This window comes from Tubulanus polymorphus, chromosome 4, assembly GCF_964204645.1.
Source record: "Tubulanus polymorphus chromosome 4, tnTubPoly1.2, whole genome shotgun sequence".
NCBI classification, from domain to species: Eukaryota; Metazoa; Nemertea; class Palaeonemertea; order Tubulaniformes; family Tubulanidae; genus Tubulanus; species Tubulanus polymorphus.
Genome location: NC_134028.1, coordinates 17,648,674 through 17,658,701, shown reverse-complemented (window position 1 = coordinate 17,658,701; position 10,028 = coordinate 17,648,674).

Genomic DNA, 10,028 nt, shown 5'->3' with positions numbered 1-10,028 from the left:
CACAAGTTTTAAATCATGCGACGCCCAGTGATAGTATATGGCTTCCGGACTTTCCGTTTTTACGCGGAATTGATTAGCAGCAGCCTTTTCTGCACCAGCGATGCTGCCAGCGCCATCGTATGTCTGCGGTCGACAGCATTTCGGGGCCAGTTTCTGTGACGTGATACACTGAATGAGTGCGTTGGAAACAGCATCTCCGTTGGTTTATTCACAAGCAACAAATTCCAAAAGACGTTCTTGTGCCTTGTGCAAACCCTTCGTGAACATAGCGAACAACGCCGAGTTGTTCCCAATTTGAAGAGTCAGAAACTTCGTCGATCATGAGCCCAAAAATGGACCATACAGTTGTGCTTTTGCTTGAGCAATTATGCTTTGCTGTATAAATTCACAACAACAAGTGGGTTACTCATTGTGTACGGTTTTTGAGCAGTACTGTGCATTTTTCTTGCATGTAGTTAAATGCATCTTCATGTGTGGATTCAGCTGCCCAACAAGTGAAGTGAGCCATTTAGAATAGCCCATATTTACATCACTGCTAATATCTTGTGTAACAGCTGGACGACCGTCGTCACAGTGTCCTCTTAGAGCGATTCCTTGACGACCACAAAATTATGAACTTGGAAAACATACCATGACTATTTAACAAAGCATGTACAGTAGAATTACCTGGTGTCCCAAGGTGAACGAGTATCAGATGTTAGATGTAAATAAATCATCAATAGGTGTACAGCAGGGAAACATTTTAAATCCGCTTCTTTTCAACCTGTATATAATATACAGGTTGGCATAAAGATAGGCATCGTGTATCGTATGCCCGCGGGAGACGAAGAAAGTTGCGTGAAGGAATTTCAGAAGTATGTGTTACGCCGATCACGTGGTATTTTTCGATATAGAAACAGCGGCGATACCGACCGACGACGGGAGAAAGGACCTGTGAAACGCTATCGCGCGATATGCGCGGCGGGAATTCGCTTATGTTCGAACGAGAAATATAATTCTCCTTTGGCGATATTCATCGGAGAAGACTGCATCGTAAAATTGGCGAAATGGTTCGTGCTGCAAAGGGATCACTTAGCTATAATCAACGACAAGATATACCGGTCGTTGAACATGAGGGGAAAGGACTGGTTGCATTACTCGAAAGTTACGAAATGCGAATATTGTCAACGTAAGTTCCGCGCCGATGAAAAGCGGGCGAAGCACCACGATCATCTCACCGGAATGTTTCTCGGCGTTCTTTGCGACGTCTGCAACAGAAATCGCGCGCAAAAATACGGACAGATTTTTGCGTTCGCGCATAACGGATCGCGATTCGATTTCAATTTGATCATCAGGGAACTAGTGGCTTTCGCAAAGTCGCGGGAATTCCCCACCCCGAGAATGCTGGCGAAAACGAAAGAAAGTTTTATCGTTATCAACTTCTTGAATTTTGTTTTTTTTATAGTTATCAAACGTTATAGGTTGGCTAATCTAGTAGAATTGAAAAAAGGAAATTCATCGACGACCGGAGAAGAAACGACCGTCGCCTTCCCCCCTTTGTACGAAATGTTGTGTCGAAAAACCGCGTACCCGTACGACTACGTCGACGGTATTGAAAAATTCAAAGAGCGGAAATTACCGGCGAAGGAATATTTTTACAACGTTCTCGAGCGGAGGCATATGTCGCGAGAGGACTACGCTCAGACGTTCGGCGTGTGGAACGCGATAAATTGTAAAACGCTAGTAGACTACGACGTTGTATCTCGCCTGCGACGTTTTACTGTTGGCCGACGTCGTACAAGGGTATAGAAACGTATTTTATACACTATTCGGAATCGATAGTCAACTACTATTCCACCCCGCACGCGGCGTGCAACGCCATGTTGAAGTACACGGGTATCGAAATCCAGTTGCCAAAAGATGTGAACATGGTAAATTTCATCAAAGCTGGAATAAGAGGCGGCGTTGCAACTATTAACCACCGATACGCGAGCGCGAATATACCGGAAATGGGGGAAGAACACGACGCGAACGAAGAAAGGGCAGAAATCGCGTATTTTGATTGCTGCAATTTGTACGGTTACGCGATGTCCGGGATGCTTCCCTTTCGTTCTTACAGGTGGTTGAGTCGGGAGGAAGTTAGGCAATTCGATATCGGTGCTATAGACGTTAAAAGTAACATCGCTTACTTTTTTTGCTGCGACATCTCCACGATGCGCAATCGCAATTTCCGATCTGCGCTGAAAAAACAAGAGATATTTCCCGCGGACTGGAGCCCGTTAATGCGAAAGCTTTATTCACGACAATGGGTACCGATAAAACGAGGCGGGGAAAAACTAATACCGCACCTTGGCCCTAAACATAATTACGTTACGCACAGCGCGAACCTAAAATTCTACGTAGAACGAGGCTTGCTCGTGAAGAAAATACACAAGATACTCGCGTTCGAACAGAGCGCCTGGTTAGCCGGTGTCATCAACTTCGGCACCGAACAACGACGGAAACCGGAGTTCGAAAGCGATTTGTACAAGTTAATTTTGAACACTTTGTACAGGAAATTCATCGGAAGAGACGCCGACAAATCTGACATTTCGTTTGTCAGTTCGAAAAGGCGTAACTTACGATTAACGGCGAAACACAACTTCGCCGGGATCCACGTTTACGATAAGAATCTAGCGGGTATAGAGATGAAAAAGGAGGTCGTCACTCTCAACAAACCGGTCGCCGTCGGCAGTGGAGAGCACTAAATTTCACATGTACAAATTCCATGACAATTACATCGGCAAAATGTACGAGGGTGATATCGGTTGTTGTTCAGCGACACGGACTCGTTGGCGTTCGTGATTCGCGGGCTGAACCGCCCAATCGCCACGGACAGGTACGCGAATCGGCAGTACATTGATATGTCGAATTATCCCGAAGAAAGCGGTTATAAATGCGATGGTAATCATCGGCGTCGCGGGGCGTTCAAAGAAGAATATCCGATTCCGAAACAAATCATCGGATTCGTCGGGCTTCGACCGAAAAATGTACTGCGTGAAAACGTTAGAAAACAAAAGCAAGCAAACGGCGAAAGGAATTAAACGTTGCCTTCTGCAAGACCTCACATTCGACGTTTACCGCCAATCGTAAAGGAGAACAATCCGCACAGAATTAAATATAACTCGATTCGAACGAAAGATTTTAAATTGTACACCGTCGAAGAAGAAAAGATGGGTCTTAATAGTTTCGACGACGCGCGCGCATTTCCACTGGCGAAATAGATCTATGTAGTTGTAGTTGTAATGCCCTACCCGGTAAGTCGTTTCGCAGCGAACACCAACCGCTACAGTCTCCGTTAAAGTTTTGCCGGCATAGGTGAGTTAAAAACTTGATTTCTATTGTTGCCATTCTATTAAGTGGATCAAAATCCATGTGCCCGCCTTTCAATCAGATACATTCCATACTACATATATATTCTAACTTATAAGCTTGACGTCGGTGTCGCCATTTATTTTCAGGTGGCTCGATAATACACCTTGTGCGGAACGGGCGAAACTGATATGGCCGAAGGTTGCATTATATGTGTAACATGTTGAAACTAAATTCAAATCAGTAGACAAGCCAAAGTGTGCGTCGTATCAAGTCATCAAGAATGCTGTCACCGATACCCTCATAGAAGTAAAACTGAAGGCTTTTCTGTCTATCGTTATGGTTATGAAACCATTTCTTACCATCTACCAAACAGACGATTTGTTTGTAGGGATATAATGAGGGATAATGATACCCTGGCTAAAATCATTAAACTTGATGTAAAAGACCGGAAAATTCATTGTGATAGAAAGCTGGTAGATGTTGGTTTCGCTGCCTGACAAACAGCTTAAAGAACTGAAGGCTATTAACAAAATAAGTGAACGTCAGATTTATGAATTTCGATCTGAAGTAAAGGACTTTCTATCAGCAACTGTCGGTCACATCATTCTGAAATCACCAGTGAGATACACATTGATACGCGATATTGTTTGTTTCGATCCGAATTTAATGGTCTCAAAACCTGATTAAGCAAAAAATAAATTCAGTCAAGTTCTCAATTCATTGGCACGTACTAAACATGTGGAAGAAAGTTTAAGTGTGATACAATATTAAGTGAATTAGGGGAGTTCATTGACAGCTCTGTGTCTCAACCAGCAGAATTTGTTGATTTCGACAAAACTAAGAATCCACTGGATGAGTTCATGTATAAGAAAATGAAAGGCAAAAGGGAATATGTACATCATGTGTTGAGTGCGGTAAAAAATGTATTGTTAATATAGCTGCTAAGCAGCGATGGCGGGTTTTCTGCAAAGCCATTCAGAAAGATGGGAATTGTAGTTAATTGAAATATCGATACATAGAATAAAATGCATTGACAGATTCGAACCTAATATGCTACCACTGTGTAAACGTCAAATATGATTCAGCTTTGAAACCGAACATACGCGGACGTACAATCAACAAATATTAATTCATTTGACCAGGCATTTATTTTGGCTTTCAAACATCATGATACTGTATTATCACCATGCTTAAAAATGGATCTGTCCTATTAAGAACTCATTTGAAGCACCTGCTGAGTCGATAGATTGAGTGAATTTACAGATAAGAACGTATTATGATTTAGAATAGATTTAAGAAGTTTATGTTTTTATTGAAATATTTGAATAAATACATATAGGCCTATTGTAGTGTAGATTCAATGAATAAATTATGAATTGATCTGGTCTGGGTTTCCGGCTGATATTGATTTTGGCTTTTATGGATTACAAATTCTATAGTGATAAACAATTGATACCTGCAACATGTGTGTAAATCAAACCTATTCCACTAGTTGCGTGTGTTTCCTAATAAACGGGAGAGTCACTCTTGATCTGAGTTATTAGAAAAATAATGTTCATTTAGTTATAGAAATTCATTGCCTTTTTGGAAATTCTGCAATGATATTTGTTCTGTCCTAATTTTTATTACTGTATGAACCAATGATATGCTTTGTAAATATAATGTAATAAAATAAATTTGAATTTGAATTAAATTTGAACATGAGAATCAAGCATAACTTGTGTTTTTTTCAACTTGTCTTTTGTTAACAGTTCCAGAGTTTCAATTACAATCAAATCCAAATTGGCTAAAAAGTACATAGGACTAAATGAAATGAACCGTTAGTTACTGCAAACCTATTCCAGTGTTATGTCGATCGTGTTGAATCACTTTCCTTGAGTTGAAAGAATCAGATCTTCTATAGTGCAACATCGGTCGAAGAGAGATATCTTGGTGTTGACTGTCCTTGACCATCTAACTGCATGCGTTTGACATTGAAATCAGCGTCATACCCATTTGAACTGCAAAATATTCATACAACATGAAAACCTACAGTACATGTATACAGTAATCAAACTTTCACCGATGTTGGATATTTGAATGAACGTTGGGCTTATTTCAGTATTCTAAAGCAGGAAATAATAAGCCCAATCAATAGGCCCTATTCCCATTGGAACAATTGTATATTGCGTACGCTATAATGTACACTTATCAGTCAAGAATGGAGAAATCGGTATACCAAACCTACGAACAGCAAAATGTACAGGCCTTCAATGATTTCTGGTATACAAGCCGTGACCACATGAACGTTTTGGTTTGACTAATTATGTCAGCAGGTCAGAGAAGGCCTGGCCAAATTTAATCACATGGCTCAAATCAATTAGCCTTTCTGCGTGTGAATACTTCACTGTATTGATTTTAAAAATAGGCCTTTCGAGTGAATTAGTACATAGACTGAATTAGACTTTAGGCTAGTCCTGACCAAATCCTATCCATGTTATAATTGGACCAGTTATAGTAACATCACTGTAGGGCCGACGAGAGGGAAAAAGTTGTGTTTGTAGTACATAGGCATGGTAGGCTTGTCGTACTCACTTAATACTTAAAACGCTGTTGTTAGATTAGATTAGATTAGATTTTATTTTACTTAAAATCATCGCTATAATACATATACATTATATTTACGGGCAGAGTCATCGATTTTCAACAAAAAATTTAATATAGTAAATAATAAATTATAGTAAATTTTACCAACATAATTAACATAGATGGCGATTCACGCATAATATGGTTTTCTTTGTTTGTTTCGTTTGTCTCTTTCTTTTAATTATAATTAACTAACATATATTGTCACTCGTATACTTTTAAACCCAGCTCACACATTCTGGATAACTGTTTAATATCCTCAGATTTGAAAAACTTCTGAATACTGTCATAATTCAGGTTTGGGAGTTTATTTCTCAATAATAATGTACGGGGACACGTGCATAGTATATGCTCCTCGTCCTGCACATCGCCGCAAGAACATAGTCTCTGTTCTGAGGGGATTCGTGACCACCGCCCCGACTCAATTGCGAGGTTTTGGGATGATAGCCTAAGTTTGGTCGCGGCTATGCGTTCATACTCTGGGATATTTAAATCCGTATATAACCCGTGAACAGATAACTGCGGATTTATGTTGAGGTACGTTCGAAATCGAGTTCGATTGACGGATGATCTGATAATGAGTTCTTGTCTTTGATTTTTATCTGATTCGATCATGTTTTCGGATTCGAGAAGTTTCGTAAGATACCTCGCCGCAAACGTGTTTTGTTCAACACGAATATTCCATATTCTCATAAATGGATCATCGAGGATATCTTTCCTTTCCATAACTAGTTTCTTAATAACTTTAATTTGCGCTGATTGTACTCTAGCTATTAAGGAAGGATTATCCGCTTCTACTAAACATATATCATTCGGTGTAGTGATCCGAACACCAAGTAATGTCTTTATCGCTGTCATATACGCTGTCCTTGCGGTGTTTATCGCCGTCAAGCCGATCCACGCTTCGCAGCCGTACAGGATGGCTGACAATAATGCTGCATCGAGAACTTTTTTCTTTATCTGATAAGGAAAGTCCGTGTTTTTGGCCACAAAAGCAGCAAATTTAATCACATGTGACTGTTTGGCAGCCATGTGTCTTTTTACGGACGACAAGCTTTTCCCGTCCTGTGTAAAAGTCGCTCCAAGGTAAACGTAATCGCTGCAATTATCAACCTTTAAATTACGACACTCGAGTGGCGCATAGTCAGTACTAGATCCATTAATAACCATAAATTGAGTCTTTTTCTCGTTTATTTCCATACCCGATCTTACACAAAAGTTCACAAGAATCTGGAGTTTTTCTATAGCTCGTTCTCTGCTAGTTGCTAAGAGAACAGTGTCGTCCATTGATAACAGACAATGGACACATTTTAAGAATCCGTCGTTTGCAATAATTCTCAAATCGCTAACTAATTCATCGATATAACACGTGAAGAGGAAACAACTGCTTGGTTGGCCCTGACGGACACCCATCGTCGCCGAGATCACCGCGGATCCTAGGATCATTTTTGTATCGCTATATAACACGCTCAGAGCTGCCACCATGACGAATCCGCAACCCAATTTGCACAATGTCCTGATGAGAGCATCGCGGGGGACTTTGTCGTATGCTTTTGCTAAATCCACATACACAATATACAATTTCTTCTTTTTGCACACGGCAAAATCAATCAAGAGACGCAATGACAGAATCTGCTCAATACACCCTCGTTTCTTTTGTGCGCCGGCCTGTTCGCGCTTAGGTCGGAACCACATTTCGAGTCTTTTACACAGAATAATGTCAAACAGTTTGCAAAATGTATCAGGAATGGCGATTCCTCGGTAATTACCGCATAAGTTGTGAGCGCCTTTTTTAAAAATTACAACGAGGCGTGATGCGGCCTAAGTGGCTGGGAACACTGCGCTATAAAATAATACTGTCAACATTTGTGCAAAGAATACGACCCATGAGTTCGGTAAGAACTTAAGAATAGCTGGAGATATACCCGAAGGTCCACCACTTTTATCAGTCTTGATTGTCTCTATTGCGTCCAATACTTCCATCGGTGTAATCGGGTCGTCCGTTAACGGTACGTATGGTTGATGGACTGGTAACGTGTTATCAATAGGCCGGGAATGCGGAGGATTAAGTAATGATTCAAAGTGGTTTTTAAACTCCTCGTCGGTCGGTTGAGGATCTGAATTGGCCTCGGTGCCTACTATATTTCCTTTCCAGTTTATTTTCATCCAAATTGTTTTGGAATCACCACTTTCCGCTAGATCTTTCCACTTCACCGCCTTGTCGGTCGCGGGCCTGGTGGGTAATACTCTAGATTGCGCTAGTATATCTCTGAATGTATCGTCTATCTCAGTAAATACGCTATTAGCGTCGATATTCGCATGTTCGCCGATATCTGGTGGATTCGTTAGGTTCAGAGCATTTTTGAACGCCTGTTTATCAATGTTACGCCATTTTATTTGTTTCTGTGTTGGCTTGGCGTTCTGAGTATTTCCATCGTCGTTGTAACTCAGATCTGATATCCTCTGCTCTAGCCGGTTCATACGGGACGACACCGTTACAAGCTTCGGAATAGAAAAAGTAGCACAAACCGGAGCATGATTACACGGTAATGCTAGGTTTTGATCTATATGAAGATCCATCACGGAGTCTATTATGGTCGGTGATACGTAAATATGGTCTAACTCAGAGACCCAGTTTGCTCGTTGTCTGAATGTTAGCTGGTGCGGAAAGCTAAGTCCTGCGCTCTGTAACCTATTGATACACCGGTCACAATCCTCTCCTTAGTCGTTATCTATAAAATACTTGAGTAAGGCCCTGGCGAGAGAACGTGTCCGTGCACAAATCCGAATGAATAAATTGAAATACCGGATGATAATATTGAAGATAATATATTTTATTTACCTTGAACAAAGAATGATTTTCCTAATCCCTATTGTATTTGAATCCCTATCGTTCCGAAGCTTCTCCTGTCCTGTTGTCGACACTCGTCTTACTAAGGTACAGATTCTCTCCAGTGACTGCTCTCTCAAGATGCGGGTCCCTTTTATAGAAAGAATCGGCATTCTTAAAATACCGACTCTCCCACGCAGGGTCTTCCGCTTTTTGGCAAGGAGCAGCTACCCAACTGTCATGACCGTTTTTAGTTACGGAAAATTTAGCCCTACTGATTTGCTGATCTAAAGGTTTTTAAGAAACTGATTTGCTGATATAAACTTTTTCTTCCAACCCTCCTGTCATGACGCGTTGTGATTTACTCACTCCTTGCTAGTCGTTGTTGAGAGAGCAGCTATTGTCTGTGAATTACCGACGAGCGCATACAGACAACAGAAACTTCAGACAGCTAGTTTTAACATTTAACACAAATTAATTTTTCTAAAACATTAGCGATTATTAACAATTTGTTCTTAAACAACATCTAGATTACTCAAATTAAATATCTTTTCAAAACTTTGTTTTCTTTTCTAATTACAGTACAAATTCATTGTTTCTTTTTTTAATTATTATAATTAACTACGATTCAGAATACATTGTGATTGATTATCAATTCTTAAATTATTTGAAATACTTATACTAATTATTTTATCTACAATTTAACTAGTTCTATTTTAATACAGGATAAGCAAAACAACCACATCTTCCTAAACTTCCGGTTTTTCCTTTTACGGAAAGTAGCCGGGAATATCATCAAGTATCAGCGTGATCCCTTCACGAGCCTCATTATAAATACACTCAATTGTTCCGACCCAACCAAATATGGTTCCAACTATTTAAAAGTTTTATATAAAGATTTTCCGAATGTTTGCCAGATCTCACAGCAGAAGAACCGAGAAAGAATTGTTGTTTATAGACTGATTTATGGTTTGCGTTGGTAGATGAAAGCATCAAACAAGAACTTTCGTAATTCTTACTACTAGTACGTTCTTGTCTGACGGCTTTAACGTAACCCCTACGCATACGGAAACAAAATTAAGAACATTTCTAAATACTACGAAACATTTTCAAATACTACGAAAATCTAGCTGTGGATCACTATTCACCAATACTAAGGGTTTTAGAACATCGCACAATATTTTTGCATTCTCATTGGGTCTAATGACGAGATCAGGTGATTCGGAATACTGCACTCCCG